General features: G+C 42.4%; 1 protein-coding gene across 2 annotated transcripts in view; it reads right to left on the bottom strand.

Moving 5' to 3' along the window:
• The window catches only part of Megf10 (multiple EGF-like domains 10), a 150,140-nt gene that overhangs the window by 132,584 nt on the left and 1,260 nt on the right, over positions 1-16,296 (bottom strand). Inside the window, exon 2 of one of the 2 annotated variants that reach the window (XM_039096646.2) lies at positions 7,651-7,702. The exons of the other annotated variant lie outside the window; for it this stretch is intronic. The gene's annotated coding sequence lies outside the window, so the exon portion shown is untranslated. The remainder of the gene's footprint in view (positions 1-7,650; positions 7,703-16,296) is intronic. 2 annotated transcript variants of the gene reach the window in all.

Here is a 16,296-nt window from a genome sequence, read left to right as displayed (position 1 = left end):
CCCATAATTCCAAATAATCTTAAAATTAGTCAAGGCCACAAAAATGTTTTAATATTTGTTTTTGCTTGTGCTGTTTTGCTGGGGCTGCTACAAGAAAATATCACAGAACTTGGGAGCTTAAACGGAAGACAATATCTCTTGGGATTGAAGGAGCTAGAAGCTGAAGGTCCCAAGAGTCTTCATCCTTGTAGATGTAGCTTGGAGATGGTCATATCATCACTATGTCCTCTGGTTTTCTTTCATTAGCATTTGTTTATTTTACATGTTCATAATTAATACACCAGCAATTATAGACCTACTATGAAAGTGGTATTCAGAACCAGATACATCAAAAATGCAAAGACAACGTAACAGTTGTAACAGTGTAACAACAATGACCAACTTCAGCATTCAATTCTGCCTTTTGTTTTGATTGCATAGAATCACTAGTCAATTTCCAAAAAAATAAATATCTTAGCCACAGTTCAGGGTCTTCGTCATCAACATAGACAATGCACACATGGAAATCAATAACAACATGTTTGCACGTGACCTGCACCTAAACCAAACTAGCTGATATCTCAGTGAGCTCTGGGCAACACGTGCACCTATATCTAGCCTGTCCTCTTGAAGGCCTGTGCGCAGGAAGCAAAGTTTTTGTACAAGTTTGTTCATTTAAAACAATAACAACAACAAATCCATGGTAGAGGGGTCTGAATATAGTGGTACATGCCTTTAATCTCAACACTCGGGAGACACAGACAGGTAGATTTGAAGTTATCCTGGCCTACGTAGCAAATTCCAGGCCAGCCAGGGCTACCCAGTCTCTAACGTTCTAAAGGGATAGACTGAAATAATGTCAGTGTAGAATGGTATATCCCCTGGCTGGTGACATATTTGGGAGACATATTCAATAGACACAGACAAGACAAAGGGTTTATCTGGAGACTGTATTGACTTACTTGGCAGCACAATGTAGGGGTTAGTTGATGCTGTCGTGGGAGTGGGAGTTCTACCAGTGTACTCATGACCAGATGACTTTGCTGTCTCCTAAGCCAGGTGCAGTGCCATCCTCAGCCTGCCTGGAGAAGGGCATCGTCCTCCATATCCTGTGTCAGCTTCAGTACATGCAGCAAGCCTGAAACTGGGTCATCGTCTGCCTGTCCACACTGTCTTTAAATTTTCTTATGGATTGCCTCAGGGACGACTTGGTCTTTGCTAGCCTGAATCAAACCTCCTTTCTCAATTTTTCTATTTTGTCCCAGTTTCTGGAATAGATTGCCCAACCTCAGAATATCAGCAGAGCATGAGTCAGAGTCATCCTACTGATAGGTAGGTAGACCCATCAATAACCTGGAATTCTGTCTCATGAGCCTGCAAGCGTTCTGTGACTATAATTCAAGGATTATGGATCTCGAGGCTACAAATACCCAACGCCAAGCCTCCCCTACTTTTGTTTACACCTGAAACCTGCCATATCTTCATCATCTGAGAAATACGGGTCTCTTCTTCATCTGGTTCTAGGAGATCCTTGGCAGAGAATACACTCAGTTTTTCAATCCTCAGGTAAGCAGGGTAAGTCGAGGAACCTTACCTAACTCTGACAATGACACTAGGCTGACATTCCAAGGACCAGTCATCATTGAGGTCAAGAAGGTCATTCCAGTACTCATGAGCTCTGATCACCAGTAGAGTTGAAGATCATTCCTTCATCCTTTAAAAGCTCATCTAAACTGTTGAAAATGTAATATCAGGGTCACACAGTTTTAGGATAACTCCAACCACATCCACTTTCAAATTGTCTCCCTCGAAGCAAGAGTGTGATAGCATCCTAGATAGCACCTGTCAAAGCTTTGTTCTTGTCCTTTCCCTCCTGAACCCCTCCCTAGCAGTCTCTGTGTACATGTGGGGTGGGTGCATATATGCATGTGTGTAGAGGCTGAAGGTTAACCTCAGACACTACCCACTTTTTTTAAGACAGCATTTCTTTTCCTCTTGGAAGTCACAAATGGGCTAGATTGACTGGTCAATGAGCCTTGGGAATCCATTTGTCCCTGCCTTCCTTAGTACGGTTGTTATAAGTGATGCCTGACTTTGCATGTGACCTCCCGTTTACGTGGAAAGCACTTTACAGACTTTGAACCATCTCCTCAGCCTCACCTTCATTTTATTAGAGCACCAGCTCTCTTAAATTGGGGATCCACTAGTGCGCCTCTATTTAACTGTTATCAACTTATGACGGGTCTTATCTCTGAGCACAGTCAATGGAAGTGGGATTTACATAAAATTGGCAGTGGAATGGGGTATGGTTCAGGTCATAGCACCACACTTAACCATTTTGAGATAGAAGGAAGGTACAAAGGATTGTCTATGTGCTAGGAATGTACATTCTAAAATCAATTTATGCTGGAGAAAGAAAGCATTTATAAGCTCTTCTCATAAGCCCCAAGCTTTCTTCTAGATTCCAACATGCCTGTCTATTCACCCCTACTCATGGAAGGTAAGTGGTATAGAGGGCTGCAGTGGCCTGCGATACTCGTGATAAGGGGACACAAAGACATTCAACTCAAGCTATGGCTGTCTCGAGAGAAAGACTATATGGGTAAGGCCTGCAGCATAGACTGTGCTTACTAAATCCAGACTCTGAGCACTGAAGGTTGCACCTCTCAGCCAGGATGTGTCTGTCACACGATGTCTTCATGAAGAGTGGAGAGGAGCATTATCTCAACGTTTCTTCCCAAGCCAAGAACTAGATGGCAGTTTGTTAATAAAGACTCTGCTGTTTGCCTGAACTGCAAAAAAGCTGAGTCTGCATGCTAATTAACTCAGCAAGTTCATACCCAACACAGTATGGCATATGAAAGACAGTTTAAGCCTGAGATCCTTCCATAAGGATTGTGGAATAGGCTGAATGGAAAACAGAAGTGACCCAGACAAATCCCTGGATAGAAACCAGATACTGACAAGCAAAGAAACCAAAGTTCCTGAGCATTTGCTGAGTGGCAGTACCCAGCTCCCTCTACTCACAGTCTCACTCAATACCCATAATGGCTCTGTGAGGAAAATAACATCGTTATTTCCCGCCTAAGTGATAAAAGAACTGAGACACCATCAGGTAACTGACTTCAGTATAAACATCCAATAAATGATGAAATAGGCCAAGTCCAGGAAGCTTGGTTCTGAGTCCATGCGCTAAACTACATTACAGCAACCCACGCCTCAAGCTTTCAACTACACTTGTCCACTAGATGTAACAATTAGTGCTCACAGTGTATGTTAGAATGAAAATCCGCTAGTGTGGGAACTTTCTTACCTTAGTCATTTCCTTATCCCTAGCATAGACAATTGCATCCAAGACAATAAATTGGTGCTTAATAAAATGTACCTCACTGGGGAGACAGCTGAATCAATAAAGAGCTTATGTAAGTAGAAGTCTGATCCCAAAACCCCATGAAACAAAAAGGCCAGGCATCGTGACACATGCTTGGTGTGGGAGGACTCTGTATAGATTATGGCCAGAAGAGTGTTAATCAATGTGAGATAAGAAGGAAATCTAGTTCAACATGACTCAGTAGCTAGTGTTGGTTCAAACTTCAAGAGTTTGACATGGGCAGGTTATTTTAGGCATATTTAAGTACAGTAGAATTGGGGGGTGGGGTCCTTGATGTAACACAATTCCATATGCAGAATGAGGCATAGTTACATCAAAACTCTCCTCAAGAAGTACATGTCAGTTCCTTCATGAAGATGGTCTGTAGATTGGATAGATGTGTTATCTTAAGAGTCTAGGGGAGGATCTAGTGTGTTCTCAGCTACACAGAAAGTTCAGATGTCATTGGGACTATCAGTCACATCCAATCCTGGTTGTAGGAGGCTAGGGGAGCCCCTGGCCATACAGATTAGCACAGAGGTCTCCTAGACTATTAATCACCTCTGGTCCTGCTTGTAGGAGCTTGGGATAGCCACGGATGGCCTGGCCCTATACTTAGTACGGGGTTTACCTAAGCCTAACTAGCCATCTCCATTCCTACCCTTCTGGGTGGAAAACAGGTCATACATCTCTTTCTTTGAAGAGACAACTCTGTGTGTTTAGCATCTCTGGATTCCCTCATGCTTATCTGTGAGTACACAGACATTTTTGCTCCTGGCAGTTTGGAATCCTAGCACTGGGAAGGCAGAGACCAAGAGATACCTTAAGGCTCCTCCTAGCCAATCAGATGAACCAACTGAAAGACACGGTCTCAGTAAAACATGGCGGACACCAAGGAGCAAGCCTAATGTTGCTCAGTGGCTTCCACAGACATGCAGCAACACACAAAACACACACACACACACACACACACACACACATCCTTTATTTAAAAAAATCATGTAATTAAATTATTTATGAATGAATTTGTACAGACTTGGTGAAATTATTGCACTAGTCTCCTTAAGGTCACCCCCCTATTTTTTATAACTTTATCATCAACAATAACCCCTTGCAATCTACTGCATTTTTTGTGGTAATATAGGCTGCATTCAATCACTTGCCATTAATCCCCGTGGCTCAGATTTAAACTATTAATTTCCATCATGGGGTTCTCATAGCATGGTTGACTTATCTTCACTAAACAACCCTTTCCTGTGTGAGACATGCCACCTACCTAGGTACACACACCTTCATGGTCCAGAGAGTTAAGCAGTAGCAACAGCTTCTAAGACTTCCGTCCTTGTCTCCAATGTACACTTCCATTTTTATTTGTCAATACTTGATCATAAACACGCCACTGTGTTGCCTCTGCCTGCTGCCCTTGCCTGTCCATGTAACACACACACACACACACACACACACACACACACACACACACACACACATTTCTACAAGCTGGAATTCTCTCTTCCTTCATTTTATGGCATAAGCTTCACCTGTCTTTCAAAGTTCAATCTCTTCCAAAAAGCCCTGTCTAGTCACCCAAACTCAGGGCTCTGAGGTAAGTAATTGCAGTCTGTCACCTCTCCCTCATCCTCTCCCATCTTCCTAAGAACACTGCAGTCTCTTTTCATCTTCAGCATCCTTCCCAACAAGCAGGAAAGCCTTACCTCATAGCAGACACAAAGTGAGCACAGATTGTTTAATTCTTGCTGGTAGTTACATCTTACCCAAACGTAAAACATCTGGATATTTTATAAGGTGAAAAAAACAGTTGGGTTAAAGTTGACAAAGCCAACAATTCTTCATTTTAATCATGTTATACAAACACCACCATTGTGACTATACACTTCCAGACTGTCCCCCACCAACAAGACACCAAACATTTATCAGGCTCTTCTACCATTCCCTTCCCTTCTGAGACTATTGGCTTGTCTTGTCTAGATTCTTCGTGTAAACGGAATAACGTACCATGTAGATTTGTAAACATACCTCCTCTCCTGTCGCATAGTCATCCATGTTGGAACATATGCCGTGCTTCATTCTCTTTTTGTGACTGGATAATATTCCAGTGCATAGTTACATGGTCCCTCATCCTCAACTGATGGACATGTGAGTTTCTATCCACCAAAATAATTTGAACTATTTTAATGCTCCCGTGAATATGTACTCAGTTTTTCTTGGAGTGCCTGTCTTAAATTCCCCATTACCTTGGAAGAGTAAGTTCTGTACTAGGAACTGTACCAGCGGCTTTGTCTCATTCTACAGTCAAGATGTCTCTTTTAGCAAAACACTCTAATTAAACACATATGCTCATTAGTAAATTTTATCATTTTTCTACTTCAGAATGTTTTAAAAATCCCTTATAGCTTGCATTTATATTGGAGGCTACACATTTTAAACTCTGTGCTAATTAGCAGAATCTGATTTAAGTGCTCGAATGCATCACTCATTTGAAGCATAAGCAGGTCTAATTCCTGGGTGGGTTCATTATTCTTCCTTGCTTTCATGTGACCTGCTTTGAATCATGATTAGAGTAGGTCCTAGATGCTTACTGTGAGCCTGCCACTACAGTACAGACGACTGAGTTACATGCTATTACCCTGTCACAGATGATCGACAGATCTCAAAGAGCTTGCCATTTGCTCAAAGTCACAACGTTTTAGGAATAGAGGCTGAATCTCAGACTACATTGTCACATTTCAAACAGTAAAGGCAAGGAGCAGACCAAGACCATCAAAATCTTGTCTTTTTATTCCACAACTATAATCACGTTTACATAAATCAATATTCAACCTTTAACACCCATATCCTAAATGAAGAATACAAAATAGGAACTCAGATCTCTCACAGATGGAGTACCCATGTTCAAGTCAACAGGCCAAACTCTCCTTTAGAAAATAAACCATTTCTATTCTTTTTCCAGTTGAATTTATTATCCCATATTAAAAATACAGAGTTGGGTGTCCCACAAATGCAGTGACACATGCTGATACAATCTACATGGTCCAACACTCATAGATGACAGAAAACAGGGCAGACTGCTGTGGGACAGGAAGTGCTAACTGCTTTGCTGCTCTGCCTCTCCCCAACACCACGGAGTTTGGTTAAGACAGGTGAGAGACAAGAGGTGGAAACACCCCTATCACTGCGTGCTGCTGTGGAAAACAGTAAGGTGTGTGTGCACATGAGTGTGTGTGCAAAAGTGTATGTGCACATGTGGGTGCATGCCTGTGTGTGTGCGGAAGTATTCCAATACCAGAATTCAGGACAACCATCATCTAACGAGTCAAAAATGAATACCTATGATTCACATGGTCCTTCCCTGCTTTTTCATGGCCGATTATTATGTATTCGAAGAAGGTAAAGATAGGATAGCCTACTGTTTAGCTATCTTGAGTTTAGAGTCTAAAGAATGGTATTCTGCTAACATTTTGACCTCTCAGTACTGGATTTGCTGCCTAGACGAACATAGTATCTGGGCAAGCCATTGATTTGTATGTTGGCTCTTCCTGCTATGGGACAGTAACTCCTGCACAAGCATAGCAAGATCCATATGATAAGGGTTTATCTCTTCCTATCATTATTAGAATTTAATTCCATAGTAAACATGGGGCTTTAGTATTTTAGCTTTTCCCCACATATAGCAAAGGGCACCAAAAGGGAGTAAACACATCAAAATGTAACTGCTCAAGGATTTCTGGCAAGCTGAATACATCCACATAAACAACATTGAGCCCAACCCCTCTGTGGACAGAGTGCAGATTCTGATAGAAAACTAAGTACCACAAGCATCCTGTGCCCGATAAAGCATAAGAATTAAACGTGCCACTTGGGGCATGGACAACATCAAAAAGAATCACTAAGATAATGAACAACTAAAAGCAGAGACCACACATAAGGAACAACAACAAAGAGATAGCATGCGACTCTCTGATGGCTTTCAGCCAACACTTCGTCTTTATGTGACTTCAAGTATAGTCCAGTAGTCCCCACTCTGACCCCCGAGGAGAGAGCCTCTCTCTCTACCTCATATAGACAGAGCTAAGGAACCAGCCTAATGGCAATGAATTGAAAATTAATTAACTAATAAAGCCAGATTTTAACATGATCATTTTGCTGTGTGAGGCTCCCCCTTCACTGTTACATATCATTCCTGCATACGCATCATTGGCAACACCAAAGCCCCATTTAGAAAAGGAAAACCTAACTACGGGAGAGATGAGCGTGGAAAGCTTAATGAAAATAAAGATACTTGCCTCTCCACAATCCACTTGTCTCTTCTTCTTTTAATGGATTTGCAAGGATAATCTATAATCAAGGTCCAAAAACAGACTTAATTAGGAGCCCTATGTGACCTGAAGTAAGTCATAAATTGCCCTCTCCTGAGTACCCCTCTACTTCAGGCAGATGCTGCCAGCCACAAAACCTCTTATCTCAGAGGAGAAAGGATTCCTACTGGCCGAGGGCACCAGCTGTCTGAACACTTGATACAAATGTGTTCTCTAGAACCCATTACACCCAGCAAGGCTTTCCTCCTCAGCTTCCCTCAGGTCAGCATTCTTTGTCTAGTTGAAAAGAAAAATTAAGAAAGACTCACGGAGAATAGCTATCCACAAATATGCACAGGAACTAGGGACAGGGTGTCCTTTTGAAAGAAACCCAGAGGCAAAGTCTGAATGAATGGCATACTTTTCGTAAAGGGGGTAATCAGGCTAAAAGAACAATTCTGTTGGAAAGTCGGCGACCTTTGCAGAGGATGTGACCTTGAATTTGAATCTTCCTCTGATTCGAAGAATGTGTCCAGTTGTTGATCTCACAATTAGATCTTTACAGGAAGTTTGTAACTCTTTTCATCAAGTACAGAGATCCGATTTGGGAGTTGGGAGTGAGGGATGGTATTAAATAGCATTATAACTTCCCAAATATATTGGTAACATTCTGGTGGATTCAATTGTATTTTGAACTCAAAAAGTAATTCTCAAATGCAAGATCTCTATTCAAATCCATATTTGGATGGGAATTATTAACCCTTAAGATATAATTAGTAATCATTACCCAAGAAATCTTCCTCTGAGATATCAGGCTATAATCCAGGGTGCTTTTTAGAACTGTCACTTAGGTGTTGTTGGTGTTAATTGATTAGCAACCCTGGGCTGGCCTGGAACTCACCATGGAACTGAAGATGCCCTTGAAGTCCTGATCCTCCTGATTTTCCCTCCCGAGTGCTGAGATTCCAGGCATGTGCCTCCATGCCCAGTTTATGTGCTGACAAAGATTGAGCCCAGGTCTTTGTGCTAGGTAAGCCCTCTATCAACCCCTAGCCCTGATGTCTGTCCTGATGAACCTGGAGAAAGAAGCTAAGAAATATGTCTTTACCTATCATAGAGGGGGATCTTTTAGTTTTAAAAAGTAAGTAATAAAATTCTATAATCAGATAAGTCAGTGAGACAATGGTAAAAAAAAAATCTTTCTTGGTCAAAGACACACTGGTGTTTCATCAACTTCGTGTTTTCCTGAAGTGTGTCTGCAGCCTCACGCAGTAGATGAATGAGTCTTCCCCAGAATTACATTTTGCCTTCCCAAACCCTACCTCCTACACATTGCTGCCAGTAGTTTAACTGTGGAAGGCCTTGACCTCCTTTCTTTGTCTGTCTGATTTAAGTGTGTCTGCTTCCTTGGGGCTACCAAGCTCAATCGGACAGCCAGCCAGAGCCAAGTGGAACATCAGCCAACCCACAAACAATGGGTGCCTTTCTCTGTTTGTCACATGAGCAGTGTTGTATTACAGCTATTGTCCCCCCAAGGAGAGAGGAAGGGAACAGCTTCTCACAGACCAACTATTTTCCATGCCCACTCTGGCCATCGCCAAAATTAAAAATTAAAAAAAGGAAAAGAAATAAATGTGCTATTTGAATAGAACCCTATAACCCCAAACAAGAATCCTAGTGCACCCCTAGACCATCGGCATCACCCTGCCTCGCTGAGAATGCACATTCCTGGGTCCAGCACAAGCATTTCCAACCTCACTGATGGCATTGGCACATCTGGTTAAGGGATGAAGTAGAGGCAAGAAGGAAACTGGCTGGGCCTTATATTGAGTGCTGTGCCAGGGTTATAAATCTTAGTCTAGAAAGCAAAAGGCGCAAAGATAAGGGCACTAAAGTATATGGGGAAAGAAACAGGGGTGCTTAAAAACAGTAATGGCTCTCCAGAAGACAACGGGAGTGTTAGTGAAAGAGGCGGGGCTGGAAGAGAAGAAGAAGGACATGCTGGAGCACCCCACAGAGACTGAGAGCATCAGAAAGCAACAGACCAGGACAGTTCCTGATGGCAGAAGGAACCAAGAAAGCCACGGTCACTGTCACCAACAACAGTACAAGCAGACATGCATGCTGGACTGTCATGTAGCTCAAAGACAGAAATGACCGTTTAGCATAGCGTATACATTGGGTTTGCGCTCCAGCTACACACACACCACACCACACCACACACACACACACACACACACACACACACACACACACATTTAAAGCTTTTTTTTCAGTTTGTGTATGGGTTTGTGCATCTGTTTGGTGGAAATGTATCTCACCATCCTCTCAAAAATGTACAAAGATCATATTTAATATTTTGTTTTAAATATTAAAGTATGAATTTCCCGTCCAATCCCAAACTTTAAAAGTCAGCCAGCTCAAAGCCTTTTTACTACATAGAGTGACATTCACGTTAGGTAAGTAGCTTCAGGCTGGGACAGCTGACACCATCACGTGGTAAAGCAATCTTGAGACAGGTCAAGGGTAAATCTGAATTCCGCCCCTGATGACTCTAGAAAGCTCAAGCCCTGGCTATCCCTTCCTGTGAACTCCCTCTGCGGTGGAAAGGCTCGTTTTCCAGTCATGCCTTGTCATGAATGGGGAAGGACCTCTAAGCCAAACTTTATTTGAATCTCAATAGGGCGCCCACATCTGGTCTCTCTAAGAAACTAATAGCAGTAACATGTGTTGGGTTCCTTTAAAACACAGACAGTGATGTGAGGGGCAGACAGAAACCAGTCCTGTGACTCCATAAGGAGCTGTCATAAAAACAATTCTCAACCCCTTTGAAATGGTGCTCCCATTGCCATGTATTTGCTGGGATCGCCCTGCCTGAGGTGTCCTGCCCACACGAATCCTCTGCAGAAAGTTACCTGTCAGTATACCCTCTTCCTTGCACGAACCTGAAGCCACCTTTCAGACCTGCCTATTAAACCCTGACTACACCCAGCGCTACCTGGCTGGATAGATAGATAGATAGATAGATAGATAGATAGATAGATAGATAGACAGACAGACAGACAGACAGAGTGTATGTGTGTGTGTGTGTGTGTGTGTAGAGAGAGAGTATATATATTATATGTGTGTGAATATATATTTAATCTAGATTTTTTTTCCAAAGGTATTAACTCTTTCTTGGTAATTGTAATGTTTATTGTTACACATTATATATCTAATAAATATATAATGGTGTAAAGAATAAAACTCAAACCAATTAATTGTAAAAGCCAAAATCATGGGTTGTCATCAATTCCTCATCTAAAATAAAGTGTTTTTTTTAAATCCAAATATAGTGGTACATACCTGGACCCCAGCACGAGGAAGGCAGAGGCAGAAAGACCATTCAGATTTTGTCTAGTCTGGGCTACAGTCTTAAACGTAGTCTCAAAACAAAACAAAACAATCATTTTTTTAAAATAAACTTCTCAAGATTGTCAGTGGGGAGGAGAACTTAACTTTTTTTTCCATTTTGGCTGAAGGATTTGTTTCCTAAATTTGAAACCAAGATGCTGTAGTTCTATTTTATTCCATAAAAAAATGACAAGAATTGATGAATTTTGGTTTTCTATTTCTACCAACAAATGTTTTTAAGGCTGAAGGCATAGAGCGTAGCGGAAGGGTGTGTGATTAGCAAGCCCAACACCATGAGTTCAATGTCCTGTTTGTTTGAGACAAGGTCTCCCTATGTAGCGCTGGCTGCCTTGGAATTCACCATATAAACCAGGATGGACTCAAACTCATAGAGACCAGCTTTTCTCTGTTTCCAGAGCGATGAGTGTGCCACCATGCTTGGCTCCCAGTTTTCAAATACTTATCTTTATTCATTCTAATTCTGGGGTGTGCAAGAATAAGTGCTGGTGGTCGCACCCCAATGGGGGTTCTAGGAACCAAATTAGGTCCTCTGAAAGAAGAGTATGTGTTCTTTACAGTTTAGCTGTAAAACAGCTCCCAAAACACTTTTTTTTTTGAAAACTAACTGAAGGATGGGAATGCATTAGGTAGAGTGCTTGTCTTCACGCAAGAGGTTTTGAGTTTTATTGCCAGCACTGCATAAACCCATGGTGGTAGAACATGACTGTGGATCCCAGCACTCGGAAGGCAGAGGCAGAAGAATCAGAAGTTCAAAGCTGTCTTTGACTACATAATGTGTTTGAGGTTGGTTTGAGCTACATGAACCCCTGTCTCAAAATAACAAAACAACAAAAACAGCAAAAAGAAAAAAAAAACAACTGAGTAGTTAGAGGATTTGTTAAAGACACAAGATGCCATCTGAAGCTGTATTTTAGAGCCTGCCACATTTGCACATTTCGTCTGGGCTGGACATGATATTAATAACACGGTACTTGGTCACCCCCACAGTGAGGCTTCCTTGCTCCAAAGATCTGATGTTTTTAACAGATGCTAATATCCTGTAAATGCACCTAGCAAGTCAAGGCGTCCCACACTGAAATTCTATTTCCCTTGTCTTACAAGTGGAGCTGGGGGGAGGAGGGGGAGGAGGGTGTATGATTTATTGCTCTCTGAATAGGAAATTGAGGTGGTTAGAATGCTTTACATAGTTTCTTTATCTGGGAGAATAAATCATCAAAAATGAAATAGGAGAGAAATCAATAGGCATTAATAGTGTTAACTACAGGATGTAGTGTTACAGCCACACTTCCAGACTGGCTCGGGGCATGGCATTTATCATCAAAGAACAGACTCATGGCCACTGGCAGCTGGGCAGATGAAGTCCAATAAAATAAAACACCAGTGGCGTGAATATTGTACTTCATTCACACATGGGCAAGCCTTTAAGCTGCCTAAATTAGCCCTTCACACACACACACACGCACACACACACACACACACACGCACACACACACACACAAATATGTTTAAAAGCAGTAAGAATGATTACAGTGAAAGCTCATCTTCAGTGTTCAGTATGGCTAAGAGATGAGCAGGAACTTTGGATTTCAGATTAAGGAATGGACAAGTTCGTAATTGAGGCAATTCAGATGCACAGGCAAGAAAAAAAATCATTCCAGAAGGAAAGAATTATAAACGCTGAATCACCAGGACTCAATGAGTCTGCATCAATTCTTAAAATAAGCTCTCAGAGTAAATACTGGGCCCACATGCTTGCACACTGGGGCTGTGTTCGCAACCCGACAGCCTCAGTTTCCTGTGCTCACTCATCGATGTTGCCATCTCCCACCGATGAACGGACTTCCCCTGTGTCTGTTTTATGTGCAATGGCCATGAGCCAATAGTTCGTCTTTGATGAGGCAGCATTTGCTCCAATTTGCATAATTCATTCTCAGAAAGATGAGTGGAAACAGGAAAAATAAAAACTCTACCGGCAATTACAAGTATTTTTTCTCATTAAATTTAATGTGGGACAAAGGAGGAAGTTACTACAGATACTAAAAATGGCAAAGCTTTCGACAGAATCAGATGATAATTGACCTTGGCTAACGTTTGGTTCCTCGAGGAGGAAATAACCAAGGCAAAGGATGTTTAAGAAAGGGGAGCATACGGGATGCTGTGTCTAGATCACAAAGTAGAAGAATAAGGAGAGATGATTTGGCCTTCTGAGGCCACCGTCCCTCACATCACACAGCTCTGCCCCGTGTTTAGACCTGCTTTCAGGACTGTGTCCGTGTTGGAAAGTAAGAAAGACGGTACTGAGGCAGTTACCACGCATGTGCGAGTAAGGGCAGTGTTGGCTAGTTGTATTGATATCAGCGTCTCCACTTCAGCACCAAGACACAGGTATTCACAAGCAAAGGCCTTCGAAAGTACAATTGTCTCTCTCTCTGTTACATGCAGCACCTACTGTGATGTTGAACACATAACATGAATTCAGTAGTATGGGGTGTTTTGTAAGTCCCCGAGGACAGCCTTGAGCGTCTTCTTTTCTGCCACTACCAACTTCATTGGTCATGTCTAGGTAAGTAGCAAGTTCTGTACTGACTTCTCCACCACTCTGAACAGACACACTCGTAATAGATACTGCTCATTCATTCGTTCGTTCATTCATTCGTTCTTCTCCCACATGTGCTATATAGCTTTTATATTCCAGCCATCTGAGTAAGTTCCTTCCAACAAGGAATGATGAACTCATTAACCTGCTGGGGATATCATTCAGATAACAATATGACTAACACTGTTAAAAAAAAAAAAAAAAGCTGTCCACAGAGAGGAATGGCAACCCAATGCAGCTACTGCCTCTGAGAGAAATAGAAAGTTCGGAGGGAACATCTGATTTAAGCTAATTCCTCAAAGATAAATGGACAGCAGGAAGCTGCTCACACAGAAAAGAAGGCCACGGGCATTTTCAATAGAAAGGGCCATCTACACAGCTAGGCCACAGAAAGGAAAGGGTGCTGTGGATTTGGGGACATGTGACATCCACGGGGACTGGAGGGCTGGGAAGCAAGGACGCAGAGAACAACAAAGGAGATGGTACAAAGGTGCTCACATGCAGAACAGCACCGAGGCTGACAGGCTCACTGAACTCTAGGACCCAGCGTCCCTCCAACCCTACTTGGGGACTCTTTTCAACAAGCCCCTAGGAGATGCTGATGGTTTCCTCATGATCCACCAAGGACCTAAGCAAGTGGATCACACGATCAGATTTGTATTTTGGAAATGTGTCATCAGACAGAAGAAACAGTGCTGCAGACGTATCCTCCGCTGTGGAATGGAGGGGACTCATTGGGACCACTGTGGGACTCCATGGATGCGCTCAACTTCACCCAAGACTTTCTGTCTCCGAATCAAGGAGGGGCCAAGGTTTACACATGGATAAACCATAGGAAACTGTTATTTGTTTAGGTAAAAAATGATCAGGTATTGGTAATTTCTCATGGCAAAAAAAAATCTAATTTCTTAAAAAATTTTCATCCTTGACTCTGATGTACCCCCAAAGTCTGAAAGCAGCTGGTGGAATATAAGGGGGCTTAGTGCATTCCTGTTTTCACCTATCAATAGTTAGCCAGCAAAGATGGGAGTCCCATAACTCATGCACCCCAAACAACTGCTAAAAACGAGAAAGGGAACCAAACGCCACCAGTGAACTAAGGCCACTAATGGAAAGGCTTTAGAACCAGGAGGCACACCAAAGCTCTTTCCTTACCCTCCCTCCTACTACACACACACACACATACACACACACACACACACACACACACACACACACACACACACACACACACAAGCTCACACGTCATAAAACTGATGTCAAAAGAGAGAAGCAGCCTGTCTGAGATCACACTGAACACTTTACTGAAATCCTCAGTGTTCTGTGTTCCTGTGTATATTTAATCAGGTGTTGAGGTTTGTGGCTAAGGTATTCGAGATTTGCTTTATAGAGAGCTCCAGCCACAAGAAGAAAGTGCTGGCATACTTAAAATGAGGCCGGGCAGAGATGGTCATAAAGCAACAGCACACATTCATCTTGTAAGTACAACCAAAGAAATTAGTACAAAAGCCACTTAATGTAAGAGAGCCTTCATAAAGGTACGATAAAGAAACTATGCCAACCCAAAAGGTTTCTAAGAAGTGTAGAGGCTGTCAATCCCCACAGTCATTGGCATCCAATCATGAACCCGCCTCAGATCCCAGCTCCACCACATGCACCTTCCTTACCACTGAAAGTACCCCACAGAAAACACCGCAAAGAGCATAGGTGAGGCAGGCTGAGCGAACCTTCCTGCCCTGGGCGATGGTAAAGCCTGGAGGTGAGATCAGTCATCAAAGCCCTTTCAATGAAAATATCAACGAACTCTTGCCGATCGCTAACCATATGTGGATAATCACAGCAGCACACGGGTGGCTCAATAATAAGGTAATAGTAATAACAGCTAACTGCTCCTCTGTGTGGGGCTTGTTAGAGCTTCCAAAGCGTTAACTCTCTTAGCTCCTGAGTAAGCCCGACTATTTCGTTCTGATTTTATACACATGCATACAGGTGTTAACCCACACCAAACTGCACAACAGCAAAGCATCAGGGTGGCGTGCTGGGCCCAGAACATCATACTCTAGGAGTTCACCAAAGGAGTGCTTTGGCCTTGTAAACAAAACAAAAGCACCGTGCAAACTGACTCCTTGGAGCCTGCCAGTCAGACTGGTGGGATTTCTGGGTAGTGTCATCCATAAGGACTGAAGGGTTTTTATTTGAGAATACTGTATACAAAGTAAGACCTGGCATAAAGGATCAAGAATGCCATTCTCTCCGCCTTGGCACAGCATGGCTATTATTGGCCAAAAGCAGAAATAATGCCTCATTCAGGCCAATAAAATCCCAGGCTTTCATTGTTCCCTTAAAAAATGTAGGGGTTCGTGTGAGGTTATGTGTGAAAGGAACAGCAAGTATGGTTCCCCATGTCTCTTTTATTCAGTAGGGCCATTCAGAAAAATACTTCCAGAAGAAAAAAAAAAAAAAAGACAAAATGTTTTCCCAAATCGGGTGTTAGAGTCCTAGCACGAAGAGATTTAAAAGAAAAACAACAAAAAAGTGTACTTTCCTTAAAGAAGTAAATGCAGCTCTAAGGACTGTCCCTTTCTGCATTATCCAAGGGACCAAGCATTCTGACAAGGACCCCA

The sequence above is a fragment of the Rattus norvegicus genome, chromosome 18, assembly GCF_036323735.1.
Source record: "Rattus norvegicus strain BN/NHsdMcwi chromosome 18, GRCr8, whole genome shotgun sequence".
In the NCBI taxonomy this organism is placed as follows: Eukaryota; Metazoa; Chordata; class Mammalia; order Rodentia; family Muridae; genus Rattus; species Rattus norvegicus.
Note: the sequence above shows the minus strand (reverse complement) of the source record. Positions and strands in the feature narration are given on the sequence as shown.